Source organism: Hyperolius riggenbachi, chromosome 5 (assembly GCF_040937935.1).
Source record: "Hyperolius riggenbachi isolate aHypRig1 chromosome 5, aHypRig1.pri, whole genome shotgun sequence".
Taxonomy (NCBI): domain Eukaryota; kingdom Metazoa; phylum Chordata; class Amphibia; order Anura; family Hyperoliidae; genus Hyperolius; species Hyperolius riggenbachi.
Window position 1 is genome coordinate 251,275,682 of NC_090650.1, and position 15,277 is coordinate 251,290,958.

The 15,277-nt window shown below is 42.9% G+C and overlaps 1 protein-coding gene and 2 long non-coding RNA genes across 3 annotated transcripts in view; 1 reads left to right on the forward strand and 2 right to left on the reverse strand.

Annotated features, from left to right (window-relative positions):
• The window catches only part of BCL2 (BCL2 apoptosis regulator), a 222,840-nt gene that overhangs the window by 173,432 nt on the left and 34,131 nt on the right, over positions 1 to 15,277 (reverse strand). The window lies entirely within an intron of this gene.
• Positions 1 to 15,277, reverse strand: part of LOC137518652 (uncharacterized) — a 59,018-nt gene that overhangs the window by 35,762 nt on the left and 7,979 nt on the right. The gene's annotated exons all lie outside the window — the stretch shown is intronic.
• LOC137518653 (uncharacterized) overlaps positions 5,048 to 15,277 on the forward strand; it is a 39,214-nt gene continuing 28,984 nt past the window's right edge. The window contains exons 1-2 of the long non-coding RNA XR_011020867.1: positions 5,048 to 5,192; positions 11,604 to 11,724. This is a non-coding gene — a long non-coding RNA (uncharacterized lncRNA). The remainder of the gene's footprint in view (positions 5,193 to 11,603; positions 11,725 to 15,277) is intronic.

The window sequence follows — 15,277 nt, forward strand, 5'->3', positions numbered from 1 at the left end:
GGGATGGTGCTGTCTTTACTGGGTGTGGCAGGGAGTTCCAAAGAGTAGGGGCAGCATGACAGAAGGCTCTATCTCCAGATTTTTTGAGGTACACTCTGGGAGTGTGATCTGAGGTTGTGAGAGGCGTGGTGCAGCTTCAGCAGGTCTTTCATGTATCCAGGGCCCAGATTGTGCAGGGATTTGAATGTCAGCAGTCCAATCTTGAAGAGTATTCTCCATTCTACTGGTAGCCAGTGCAGTGAGCGAAGGATCGGTGTAATGTGACAGTGGCGAGGCTGGTTTGTTAGCAATCTGGCAGCAGCATTCTGCACTAATTGCAGGCGATGCAGGTCCTTTTTGGGGAGGCCAGCATAAAGGGCATTGCAGTAGTCCAGCCGTGATGTGATAAAGGCGTGGACTAGGGTTGGAAGATCCTCTGGGGGAATCAGATGTTTAATCTTTGCAATGTTCTTCAGATGAAAGAAGGAAGATTTAACTACAGATGAAATTTGGTTTCTGAAACTCAATTCCCCATCGATTAGTACTCCAAGGCTGCGCACAAGGTTGGAGCTGTTTATGTCTGAATTCCCAATCCTGATTGGTGTTGCTTTAGGATAGAGCTGTTTTGATGGCAAGTGCTGGCTTTGGACAAACAGGACCTCAGTTTTGTCAGCATTCAGTTTCAACCAGTTATCATTCATCCATGCCTGTAGCTCAGCTAAGCAAGAGTTTATTTTTGGGGTAGGGTCTGTTCCACCAGGTTTGAAGGACAGGTATAGCTGTGTGTCATCGGCGTAGCAGTGGTACGTCAGGCCATGACGTAGGATAAGTGTACCAAGTGGCAACATGTAGATTGCAAACAGCAGAGGGGACAGGATTGATCCTTGTGGCACTCCGAATTGTAGAGGTGCAGGTTTGGACATTATAGGACCTAGGGATACTCTCTGTGTTCTGTCAGTCAGGAATGATCTGAACCACTGGAGGACTGATCCACTGATGCCACAGTACTCCTGCAGTCTGTTAAGCAGGATTTCATGGTCAACTGTATCAAAAGCCGCTGAGAGATCCAACAGGATTAGGATGGAGCATTCCCCTCTGTCCCTTGCCATGAGCAGGTCGTTGCAGACTTGGATGAGGGCTGTTTCACAGCTGCGGTGTTTCTTAAATCCAGATTGTAGAGGGTCCAGGATGTTGTTTACTGACAGCCTAGTTTCAAGTTGCCGATAGACAGCCTTTTCAATAACTTTACCTAAGAAGGGGAGGTTGGAGACAGGTCTGTAGCTGCTCATAGCATCTGGATCCATGAAAGGATTTTTAAGAAGGGGCTTGATGATTCCTTCTTTTAGAGAGGTAGGAAACCTCCCTGCTTGCAGATAGCAATTTACTATTTTGTGAAATGCTGGACCAAGCAGGTCAGGGCATTTCAGCAAATGTTTAGTTGGCCCAGGTCGCAGGTTGTCTGGCGGAGGCGACGGAGGATGTCTGAGATCTCTTCCTCACTAATACTTTTGAAGTCAGTCCAGTGTGTTAGGTTGTTTTAGCCACTATTTCCAGGAGTTGAATAAGTCTTAGGTGCTGTGGACTGGATGAGACACCGAATAGAGGATACTTTGTCAGCAAAGTAGCAAGCAAATTTTTCGCATAGCTCCTTTGAGGGAGTTATAGTAGGTTTTAGACAGGATGGGTTACATAGTCTATCAACTGTGCGAAATAGTTGGGCTGGCCTGTTGGCAGCCTTTGCGATCTCCTGTGATAGGTAGGATTTTTTCTTGGTGATCGCATCTTAGTAGCTTTCCAGGCTGAGGTGCCACATGCAGGCTCAACCTTGTATCACCACTCTGCCACCCTTTTTACTCACCTGTAGGTTATCAGCCACCACTGTAGCCGTAGCAGGCACTGATTAGCAGCTGCCGCTATGCCAGTAGCACTATGCCTGCATATTGAAAAGGACATGCACATGGCATATGGGTTATTTCCATGGAAAGGTTTGTGTTTTGCTTGACAAAATGTCACAGGCATAGTGTACCAAATGGCAATCATCAAAACTGTGTTTAATTTAGCTACTTTGGCACTCTAGCACTTTCAAGAATGGCGATATGGCCCTTTGCCTAAAACGTTTGGACACCCCTGCACTACAGTAAATGCATTAAGCCACAACAGCTTTTTGTGCCATGCCATACCAGTTCGGGAGCTAACATGCATGTGCTTGCTGTCATACTGAGCTTTATGGCTTTCGTTGTTTTAGGGTCACACACCTGAAAGAAGCATGCAGTCAGTGTAGTCAGAGTCAAAGCATCTCACATGCAGTCACATACACTTTGAACAAGGCTGCTGTCTCTCTGTACATATAAATTGGTTTTAATTTCAGCCTTGGCTGCATGAAGATCACATGACATGATTAAAAACTGTGAACTTTAAAAACAAATGTACCTGGCCAGGATATGCGCGCTTTTATCTATATAGGGACCAGATCTGGTTACCTGCAAGGTGTAATCGCCCAGCCGCAGCCTAATGCAGAAAACACAGAGCAAACCAAGATCTATTTGTCCTCTCCACCACCTGAACACCAGACACACCGTGTTATAATAACATCAACTGGCTTCCCTGGGAGCACTATGTCGATTAACTGCAGTTTCTGATGGCCAGTATCTTCCACAGACAATTGAGGCTACTATTGCGAGCAACTTGCAGACAGACAGTTCAAACATAGGCATCAGCTACCGCCGGATTGCTCGCGCGGTGTCACCGCATGTAACGCTGGATACACTGACCTGGCTCCTACGGGAAACATTGTGCTGACAGCGCTGAGGCCCACACGGACGGAGGATATGACCAACTCAAGCAGCAGAGAGAGTTCCTAAAAACCCAGTGCACTGCGGTAATGGAGGGTCTTGTAAGCAGGAGCTTACCATCTAATCTACGCAAGTATAACATGCTGACAAGCTGTAAGAGGTCCTAAAGCAGTGGAAAAACGTCTGCTCCAAGCTGTTAGCCCCTGCACGCTGATGCCTATGTTTGAACTGTCTGTCTGCAAGTTGCTCGCAATAGTAGCCTCAATTGTCTGTGGAAGATACTGGCCATCAGAAACTGCAGTTAATCGACATAGTGCTCCCAGGGAAGCCAGTTGATGTTATTATAACACGGTGTGTCTGGTGTTCAGGTGGTGGAGAGGACAAATAGATCTTGGTTTGCTCTGTGTTTTCTGCATTAGGCTGCGGCTGGGCGATTACACCTTGCAGGTAACCAGATCTGGTCCCTATATAGATAAAAGCGCGCATATCCTGGCCAGGTACATTTGTTTTTAAAGTTCACAGTTTTTAATCATGTCATGTGATCTTCATGCAGCCAAGGCTGAAATTAAAACCAATTTATATGTACAGAGAGACAGCAGCCTTGTTTAAAGTGTATGTGACTGTATAGAATTTAAGCGGCTGGCTCCTTGCCCGTCAAGAGGTACAATAAGTCAACAGGGGGAGGCTCTCCATTATTATTTTGTTAATCCAGTGGCATCTCACATGCAGTTTCACTCTGGACCAGTGAGGCAGAGCACCAGCCCAGATGTCCGTCAACTAGCATTTTAGAGAATGACGATGGCAGCCTCCGTATTCCTCTCACTACAGTTGTGTTTCACCTTTCTTTTTCTTAAAGAGACACTGGAGCGAAAAAAAATACAATATAATGATTTGTATGTGTAGTACAGCTAAGAAATAAAACATTAGGAGCGGAGACATAAGTCTAATATTGTTTCCAGTACAAGAAGAGTGAAAGAGAACCTGAACTGAAAATAAAAAGTCAAAATAAACATACTCAAGTCATACTTACCTCCTGTGCGGTCTACTCCTCAATCTCTTTCTCCTCTCCCACTCCCTGTTTGTCCACTGTGATCAATGGAATACTCCATCCTCCATTTTGAAACTGGCCATTACCCCATAACAGCTTTCTGGTCAGCACACTGTTAAACTGTAACATCGTCCACTTGAGCAATAGGGAAACGTGGACATTACCGGGCACATCAGTTGTCCACTTAGCTATAACTGACAGCAACTGATATATTTCAGTTCTGACAAAATATTGTCAGAACTGGAAGGGATCATTGTCAGAAGAAAATGGTGAGCTTCTGAGAGGAACTGATGGCAAGGTAACGATTTGAAGTTACCTCATATGTTTATTTTGAATAATTGTACTCAGTACATGTTCCCTTTAAGGATCATGGGAAGATTGGTTAGGGATAAGCATCAGTGGGAGAAGGACGATCAGGGTTTGGTATCGGTAGAGGGAGGGCTCGTGTAAGAATGGGGTTAAGTTTAGGGATTGTAAAATATTGGTAAAATTTACAGATATTTACTATCAAAATTAACTGTACCCAACAGCTATTTTCAGAACCCAAATTACCATGGCATGGGTGGTGGGGAGAGGGGAAGATTTTTGCTGGGGGGGAACAGCACATTATAGTTATGCCCCTGTCCCATACTCTCATGCCTCTGCATCCAGGGTTTTCTGTATTCTTGAAAATACAGAACTAATATCTCATGTGCTATAAAAACACACTAGCCATACTGAGATTTAGACACTAAAACGAAGACTTTTTCTTATGCATTATATTCCAGGCACTATCCATGACTATAATGCATATAACAGTCTGGGAGACTAGCAAAATGTGTCCTTGTTCTGCATTCGTTTACCTTGTTAGGATTTTATTTCATATTTTTAAACATGGCCTGACAGGAATCATCCTGGGATAATCTTCTATGCAGGTGTGCTGTTTAGTGCTCATTAAGAAATACTCCTCTGCTAGTACTTTTGATGGCTACAGAATTTAACAGCTCATTGTGGACCTGACATCAACCTATAAATACAGCCAACTTCTGATTATTATTTTTTATTAGATTAACCTAATTTACCAGTAGAGCTCCAGATCTGTAATCTACTTTGGAGTTCTTGGATCAGCAGACCAAAACATAAGTATTGTGTTTCTTGATACACCTCTTTTTCTGCTCCACAACAAATCAAGTGCTTGACTTAGTGTCCTTCTAGTGTGAAAGTCATTTCCATGGCAACATGGCAGCAATCCATGCAGGCAGTTCAGCTTAACAGAGCTGCCTGAACATTTAATACTTATGCATCTTCCACTTGTCCTTACTAATGTACAACAGACCATAGCTCCAAACCTGTAGACTTTGTTAATACTGGTGATGCTGGTAAGAAAGTTTAGTGTAAGTAACAGACATTAAACACGTCTTAAATGTGGGATGATATACTGATAGCATCTTAGAAATCTAATTATTAATTTACATATCTGGCAGGGTAGATGTCAGTAAATATGCATGAAGTTAAACAACATTGTATTGACTGCCAAGCAAAAGTTTTTAAAATGTTTTAAAACTACAACTAACATGAACTTAGTAAAGCAGACTGGCCAATTGTTTAATTCTTATGTTGAACAAAGCTCTTCCAGCTAGAAACTAGGTTTTAGAATGTTGCCACTCCCTGAAGTGGGAGTGAACAGTTAGGAACAGTATAGAACCTAGGTTCTCAACGTGTGGTACGCGTACCCCAGGGGGTACTTCTGATGGTTCCAAGGGGTATTCGGGCTTGATATACTTAACCAAGAATAACAAATTTATAGTTTTAGAAAATGATAAATCTTATTTAAACAATACCAAATTAGTATTTTAGCTAATTAAAAGCAATATTAAATGCTAGGAAATTGTTTACAACCAATTATCACGTACTACGATTAAACATATATTTGTCAAGGGGTACTTGTGATAATGTTTACTATGCTAGGGGGTACTTGGCGAGTACAGGGTTTTAAAAGGGGTACATACCAATAAAATGTTGAGAAACACTGGTATAGAATATACCCCTGACAAGTGTAGTCACCTGGTATTGGCAACTCCTGTTTGAATGTATTTTTACTTGCTTAGGGTCTGATTCCTGAACTGCTGGAAATATTTCCATGCGCAGTCATGCCAGTAGAGTACTGCAGGTTGTGTAATTAGCAGGACTCCGTGGTACATGAGCAAAGGGAGTTCTGCTATGGTAATGCGCAGTAAGTAAACTAGCGCATGTTACCAAAGCAATGCCTGTGGTGCCCATGTACTGCGGCTTGCTCTAAGTGCACGGCGAGCAGTAATCTACTGGAGTAAGTACTGGTAATATTGCTGAACATTGCCTAGGCACAGCAATATTACTGGCAGTGCATACATCAAGCTATTAGATACCATACTAGTATAGAAGATAATTACGTCAAGTCCAGCTCCCTGGATTTTTGTAGAGCAAGCTCTACACACTGGTCACTGATTGGCCAGCACAACCATTGGTGCCCAGATTGCAAGGTCGCAGAGTACAGACATAAAAAAAAAAAAAAAGGTAACTGACGTTGTTTGGTCAGCATCACTGTCCTGTCCAGACTACAAGTGGAGGCACAAGTAGTGCAAATGTAGAAGACAGCAGCCTGTAGCTCTGAAAATCCTCATAAACAGGTCTTCTGGGCAAGGCACTGTAAAAGTAATTGGTTTGATATTCATTCACATAAGTACTTGATATGACAGAGAAAAGAATTGTGTAAATATATACTTTAGGTTTTTATGCAAACAACTTTAGCATAGAGTCTTAGGGCCTGACTAAATTAAAAGGCACACATTTACTAAATAAAAGAGCTGAACGCATGCACACTAATGTGTACGTGGCTTGTGAAGACAGATTTTGAATTCACTCTTAGGGCTGGTGCACACCGGAGCAGTTCTGGAGCATTTTTTAAACCGCTTGCAGGGGGAAAACCGCTTCGCTAATGAAAGTGAATGGGATGGTGCACACCAGAGCGGTTCGTTTTTTCCACAAACGCAAACTCAAGGGCTGCAGCATTTTTTAGATTTCTGAGGCGTTTCTGCCTCAATGTTTAAGTATTGGAAAGTGGAAAACCGCTCTGAAAACCGTTAAATCAGAGCGGTTTTCCAGGCATATTTGTTACAGAAGCTATTCAGTAACAGCTTTTACTGTAACAATATTTGTAATCTGCTACACAAAAATGCTCCAAAAAACGCTAGGCATGTTTAGAAAACGTCTCTAAACATGCCTAGAATCGCTCTGAAATCTGCTTCAAAAATTTCTAGCATTTCATAGGCAAACGTGTGGGGGGGGGGGGGGGGGATTAAAGCTGCCCAGAATCCCAACTCAGACCAGGGCCGGTGCAGTGTCTAGGGACAGGCACAAGTTGAGACACCAGAATATCTGCAGGCATCCTGCAGCTCACAGCACAACCCCCTTTCTTTCCCTGCTACAGTTGGCTTTGGATGTAGCAGCAGCTTGTGTACAGAGCATGGAGCAGCAGCTTGTGTACAGAACATGGAGCAGCAGCGTGTGTACAGAGCATGGAGCAGCAGCGTTTGTACAGAGCATGGAGCAGCAGCGTTTGTACAGAGCATGGAGCGGCAGCGTGTGTACAGAGCATGGAGCGGCAGCGTGTGTACAGAGCATGGAGTGGCAGCGTGTGTAGAGCATGGAGCGGCAGCGTGTGTAGAGAGCATGGAGCGGCAGCGTGTGTAGAGAGCATGGAGCGGCAGCGTGTGTAGAGAGCATGGAGCGGCAGCGTGTGTAGAGAGCATGGAGCGGCAGCGTGTGTAGAGAGCACGGAGCGGCAGCGTGTGTAGAGAGCACGGAGCGGCAGCGTGTGTAGAGAGCACGGAGCGGCAGCGTGTGTAGAGAGCACGGAGCGGCAGCGTGTGTAGAGAGCATGGAGCGGCAGCGTGTGTAGAGAGCATGGAGCGGCAGCGTGTGTAGAGAGCATGGAGCGGCAGCGTGTGTAGAGAGCATGGAGCGGCAGCGTGTGTAGAGAGCATGGAGCGGCAGCGTGTGTAGAGAGCATGGAGCGGCAGCGTGTGTAGAGAGCATGGAGCGGCAGCGTGTGTAGAGAGCATGGAGCAGAAGCGTGTGTAGAGAGCATGAGCAGAAGCGTGTGTAGAGAGCATGGAGCAGCAGCGTGTGCACAGAGCATGGAGCAGCAGTTCATGTACAGAGCATGGAGCAGCAGCGTGTGTACGGAGCATGGAGCAGCAGCGTGTGTACGGAGCATGGAGTAGCTCTGGTGAAATGTAACAGAGTCAGGTATGAGCACAGCTTTGTGCCCTGCTGTGTGAATGCTTCACTTCCCCCTTCATTACTAGTGTCAGCTGTCCTCATTATTATCTGTATCCAAACTGCTCCTGATCTATCCTGTTGTCAGTCGGTCGGTCAATTGCATTAGGTGTACCCAGCAAGATATCCTACCATATTATTATACTGTATTGTGCGTGGATGAGGGAGACCTTTCAGGAATCCTCCCTTTGAAAATCCTGGGTTTGCCCCTGCATTTTGCTGATCTGCTAGAGGTTTTTGGTGTGCACTGGGCCTTACAGTGCTGCTCTCTCAGCAATGGCTGCTATGCTGCTGCTGCTTCTGAATGTTAAAACATGTCAGAAAAGGCCAGTCTCTCTGGATTATTGTGGCTTGCCTTTATGTTTTTCTTTCAAAAGTGGAGCCCTTCTTGGTCATATTCCACTAAACCCTCAGTCATTCAAAAGTCAGAAACTGATGGACTTTCACCCTAGAGCTCAGCTTGTATCTACCGTACTTGGAAGCTGACCTCGTTTGCCATTCTCACTATCCTTCTGCCTATTCTAGGGTCAACTTTCCTTTAGTGGTCACATCCAGAGTGGTTGGCTACAGACAGTCCCATAGATCTTAATGTATTTGCAACTGTTGTCACAAACATCAAGCAGCTTGACTGGACAACAGCATAATAAATAAACTGCTCCATTGAAATAGCTTGAATGGCCTAGTTGCACATCTGGAGAAATGTGAGGTACTAATTAAATAAAACAGCTAGTTTGAAAATCTACTCTGATCCAATTATTTATGATCTTTTTTAGGGGTCCCAACAAATGTATTGAGACTACTTCAGAATATCTTTGTTAAATAGATACTACTTTATCTCTTTTCAGACTTGCTTTGGTTTAAATCAATAGGAAATTAATGCTATGCAGGTAAACGTAGGACAGCTGTTCATTTTCAGGAGTCATAGCACTTTTCTTCTAAGCACTGGTTCACACTGGCGTGTTTGTGGCGTTTAACGCAGCGTTTCAGATGCAGTGTTTTGGGATCTATCGCCGTCCCATTCAAGTAAATGGGAGCGCTTAGAGCTGGCTTTTCCAGGCTTTCATGAAAGCCTGGTGGTAGATCCCGGCATTGCATCTAGTCTCGAAAGCAACATGTTGCTTTCAAAGGCGGTAAACGCCTGGAAACAATAGCAGAGACCAGAATTTCTAGCCTTGAACGCTTCCTAAAAGCCTTCAAAAGCTAGTGTTTAAGCACTGGCATTTAAACTCTGGCGTTTGAACGTGGCGCTGAGCAAAAGCTCGGCAGAAGCCCGTGTGAACCAGCCCTAAGGGTACCAAGAAACGTGTCCAAGTGCACTAGAAATATGAGAGAAAAAAAATAATCTATGCTAACTATGCTAAAACTAGATGATAAACTTAATAAAAAATATTCTTGTTCATTTATTTATACAGGAAAATAGGTAGACCAAACTTACATACTTATGTTTGGCAAAATTATGTTTGACAAAGATGCTTAATGGGATACCTTAAAGTGGACCCAAACCAAACTTATTTTTATTCAAAATATTTAGTTGCACCACTCGGACACATACAAAGATAAATAAAAACTCCTTCAAGCCTATGAGCATTTCAGTGCATGCTTTTCACCCTTCTCTTAACTAGGGTTATACAGGTGGCACCCATTAGCAATTCCTCCTTTGCCGGACACCACCTACTCCACCTGTCTGCCGGATTCTGTCCCGGCAATATGAAAGGAAGGGAGGGGTTCCGCCATTAAAGAGAATCTGTACTCTAATATTCTTACAATAAAAAGCATACCATTCTATTCATTATTTTCTCCTGTGCCCCTCTGTGCTGTTTCTGCCACTCTCTGCTGCAATCCTGGCTTGTAATTAACAGTTTTAGGCAGTGTTTACAAACAAACTAACCAGCTTCTAATAGGCTCAGCTAAGCATAGTGTGTGAGTCATTCACAGTATGCAGGGGGCCTGCAGAGGGTGTGTATCGCTTCTACCAATCACAAGCAGCCCTGCACATTCCACACAATCAAGCTTTAGCCCGACAAACAGGACAGAGGAAAGATACATTGATTTATTACAGAGACAGTGCAGTTAGGAAAGACTGCAGTAAGCCAGAGCAGATTAGAACAGGCATAGGAACTTATAGGACAGAAGAACTAAGGCTGAAAAATTTGTTACAGAGTCTCTTTAAATGTAAAATATTTTATATTTGTTCATCATGCAGCTGAAAAAATGCTGCTATTTATTATTCTAATTTAGAAAATAGATTTTATTTCTGAAATCTTGTATTTTTTTTATTTGGGTCCACTTTAATTGCTCACTTAAGGTTAAATTATTGCACATACTGGTACCTTCTGTTTTTTTTAGTAAGAGGTTCTTAGGTCTCTTAAACCCCCTCATACTCGAGTAGTGGTTTTGGGTACAATGAGCTATCTGGGTATTCCAAACCTCTTTGAAGAGGAAATGTCTTTCAATCAATGGAATGATAATTAGGTGCAAATGTGAGAAACAATGTCTTATTTACAGAACCATGAGATTTGCACTACCTAAGTAAAATCAAAACTTTTATTCAGGAAATCTAAAAAGATTTTAAAAGAGACTCTTTTTCAAAGTACATTTAAAACGAGTAGATTTAAAAAGTGCTTATTAGCCCTAAGCCCTAAGCAGAATTCTACTTCTGCCCGGTTAAACCCATTTTCTACTGAGCAAAGGAAAATGTTTACACAAATTAAATTAAATTATGTAGTAGTCTTTACTACATAAATCTGAACTTCATAACATAAGTAGGTGGATTTCTATCTACGGCTAAATCTCCATTAGGGCCGGTTCACACTTGTTTTTAAAAACATAGCCTGAGGGGTAGCAGCCAGGAAGGGGGGCAGCGGGCACAGTGGTGGGGAGGAGGGTCGGACCCCCCCTCCCTCACATGGGTTCCCCCTCCAGCTATGTGTGCTATAGTAATCAGCTAGCGGGGAAGCAATTACCTACCTTCCTCTGCTCGCCTAGTGGGCGACATTGCAAGAAGTCACGCGGCGAGTAGAGGATGAAACATGGGAATGCTTGTAGTATGAGAATAGTTAAAAGCTGGAGAAGTGCGCAATCTATTCAGAATGAAGGGGTAAATAGGAGGTTAAGCTTTTTTGAGGAAATAACAGTAGATCAATTAGATTTACCAACAACCAAGGAGTATCATAACATTGAAGCAATATGGGAAACCCTGTAGACGTAGGGAAAAGAGGAGTCCGAATATACATGTTTGTATGGATGAATATACTGTATGTATGCATGTGAAATAAATCTGACTCCGCCTTACTATTCCCCCCCCCCCCCCTCTTTTATTCCCTTCTTATTCCATTGCCCTACCAATGTGTTTTTTATGGGGGGGGGGGGAGATTAGTATATTATTCTCTAAAATTACAGAACTGAATCTGCAAACTTTGATGCACACTAATACCCAACCAAAGAAAGTCCCACAATGAAGCCTAGCCTCTTCTGTGGTTGTGTTACAGCCCATACACACGCTAGATTAAAGTTGGCAGTGGCGGCAGCGGATGATTGCCTCTGGCGATAATCTGGCATATCTACAGCAGCCTGTGACCGGCCAGCGATCTGCCAGTTGGATAAATGCAGGTGAGTGACGGCTGTTTTTTTCCCCCAGCCCTCCCCACCCACTGTGGAACACCACATCTGTAGCACAAAAGCAGAACCCATCTGCATACCATAAAAACTTAATAAGCCATGTAATTATAAAAGTAGAAACACATCTGCACCACTAAATCTGCCCTACACTCCCCCTCCCACCACCAATAACGCTCTAAGGCCCTGTGCACATTACCAACGCAGATGGCCGTGCGATCAGAACCGCAATGCGTATGAACGCACTCCATCTGCATTTGCATGCCTTGCATGGCTGATTCACATTCACTGTGGTGAATGGGACAGCCATGCGTTTGGGCAAAAAATGCGTGCAGCATGCATTCACGGACCACACTGGTCCGCAACACATGCAGTATGAGCATCAGACAGTGCAGTCTATGCACTTCTGATGTTGTGTGTTCCTGCCTCCTGCAACATTGCCGAAATACAGACAGCAACGTGTTTAATGTGAACGAGGCCTTACTGATATACCTAGCACTAAACTAACATACGCTATAGCTGAGTTTCAGCTATGCTGTAGCCAAAAATCTTCTTTATGTATGCCGTCCCTCAGCTATTGTATAGCTAAGCTCTGGCACCCAATTTGTACATCCTGGTGCTCAAAGCTGCTAAATTAGCATTGCAGCCTATTGCAGGTGCCTGATGTAGCCAAGTACAGTGGCGTCCACTTGATCTGATCCGATTTTAAATGCAGAAATGGCTGATTAAAAAAACCAAATTGTGAAACAATGTAGCATTAGAGCAATCATTGAAGCACCACAATTAAAAATATTCAAAATACAAACATTTTAACCCTTTAGCAGCCAATGTATTCAGAGGCTTGCAAGTGCTCCAGGCCAATTTATTTGAGCTCTTTTTGTATTTTTTATTTGTTACATTTCCCTGCTTCTAATTAGCACTGCTGTATTGTGTATTCATGGCTATTTGTCACTAGGGGGCAGTGTGAGAAAATAACAGAGGACTTCTGCTTTTAGTTTCTATATGTTCTGCTAGTAGAGAGAGATCAAAGCATTCCAAGAATGTACAGCCCAATGAGTTCTGCCGACTAAGTCTCAATCGAGATAACTCTACTGAAGTTGCTAATGGCTTAAATATATTTACTACTAATTAGGGAATCAATATGAAAACTGTTAAAAAAAATTAAATGGACCATGTTGCCCTGGAGGTGATTCAGAATGTGCAATGTACAAAAGTGTGATTGCTTTTCAACACAAGGGTCAGCAAGACTCACACATTCTAAACCTTCCCACATCATGAAAAGTTTAACATTAGTTTTGTCCAGTGTTCCCTTTCACTATTTGTATTGTCTGCAATAAACATATGCATAAACTGTTAGCATTTATTAATTTTAAAATATTCATCTTGCAAAAGATATTTTCCATTTTTAAATCTTACACTATTTAAATGGAGCGTACTGATTCATAAAGACTAAGGAAATGTGTTTACATTGTCGGTTCATAAACAGAAACACTGGAAAGTATACATAATGCATTCTAGGTGTCCCCAGATGCACCACTTGGCTGAGGCAACAGAACAATAGATATTCTGCTTCATCTAAAGCATCATGCAACTGGAGAGCCTCTTCAGCCACAGCTGGTGATGGTGCATTGCTTGTCTGGTGATTTTTTTTTTTTGTATTATAACAATGGTTTATAGTAATGTAAACATATAGTTGTAATGAAGTGATGCAGATGTTGTAAAGGCTTCATGTTTGAAATATAAGAACAATCAAGTTTTTATGCATGTTTAGTAAAGGCTGCTCGCTCCATTTAGAAGTCTCCTGACGCTCATGAATAGCCTCTCATTGGACACCTTGGAAAATGTGCTATTAAGGTTCACAGCTTAAGACAGGTCTATGTGTGTTGTTCATGTCCCAATCTATCAGTTCTGCTGAGACAACACAAGCATATACCGTAAATTAGAGAAATAGAACAATCTCGCCTATATACTTTGGATGGTGCCAATATTCTTTCAGATATCAGTACTAGGGATCAGAAGCACTTGATTATATGTCTATGTAGTGAACTTGTTCTATCTAGTAGGTTTGTACAGTGTTTACAATGTTTTTTCATTACTGCAGAAATAAAAAAAATAAAAAAACATTTGCAAAAATAAATAATGCCCATATACCTTTCTGCAGACCCCAAAATACTTCTAATGCTGTCTCTATGCCCATTTCCAAATTAACTACCTTCCCCAACCTCCTGGGCTACTTCTTCTCTCAACCTATTTAGGGATTACAAAACAGGTGAGGGGAGGTAAAGACAGCTCAAGCTCATCCCTCTGCTCAGGGGAAAATACAGTGCGAGTATAGGGCAGGCTTTCTTAGCCAGGGTTCCCTGGAACCCCAGGGTTCCTTCACTATTCTGCAGGGGTTCTTTGGCATTTCCCCCATCGTGAGGGAAGTATGATAGAGCACCCTATGATTGGGGATTCTGTAAAAAGAACCACTAAATCATGGGTCAAAATAATAAATTTTCTCTTACAGCTATAGAAGCTGAAGTCTGGTGTTTGAGTGTGTATGAAGCACTTTTCAGACAGTTATTGGACCTAATAAATTGTTAATGTGAACATGTAATAATTGGCTAATCGGTTTCTGCTTGGCCATGTTGAAAGTGTCATTGAATGCATTATTCAGAGCAACAAAGTGACCTTCCAACAGCATATTTATTGACTGGTTCGCACTAATAAGAGCTTTTTCTAAGCGCTTGGAATTTGAAAAGCTCTTGCTTATGTGATGCTATGTGTGTGTTCTGACTTGTGTGATGTGATTTTATAAAAGGCACCCATAGTATTGCATTAGCAAGAGCTTTTCAAATCACTAGCCTTCAAAAAGCTCTTGCAGCGTGAGCCAGCCCTATCTCTCATTATTTTCTGCCTTCTTTTTTGCTGTTTACTATAAGAAAGCAGCTATTGCCTCCAGTCCTCCATTTGTGGCTGTGTTATTACCCAAGAGTCTGCTGTTATGGAAGCACCAGGGGGACTGATACTTCCATCCTACCATCCATAGTTTTCGTTTCCTGGTGCATCTCCATAGCAACTCACAGGTCCACCATTGGCTTCAAGCATAATAATAGACTGGCAGCTAGGGATGCACAGAATTTGTACGTTTTCCCTGTGTCTACATGGGTTTCCTCCAGGCACTCAGTTTTCCTCCCACATCCCAAAAACATACAGATTAATTGGCTTCCCCTAAATTGGCCCTAGACTAAGTTACATACACAATATGATTGTGGGCAGCACGCTGGCGTAGTGGTTAGCGTGCTGGGTCCCTGATTAGAATCCCAGCCAGGTCAACATCTGCAAAGAGTTTGTATGTTCTCCCAGTGTCAGCGTGGGTTTCCTCCGGGCACCCGGGTTTCCTCCCACCTCCCAAAAACATACAGATAAGTTAATTGGCTTCCCCCTAAATTGGCTCTAGACTATGATACATGCACTACACAATACATACATAAACATAGGACTATGGTAGGGATTAGATTGTGAGCTGCTCTGAGGGACAGTTAGTGACAAGACAATATACTCT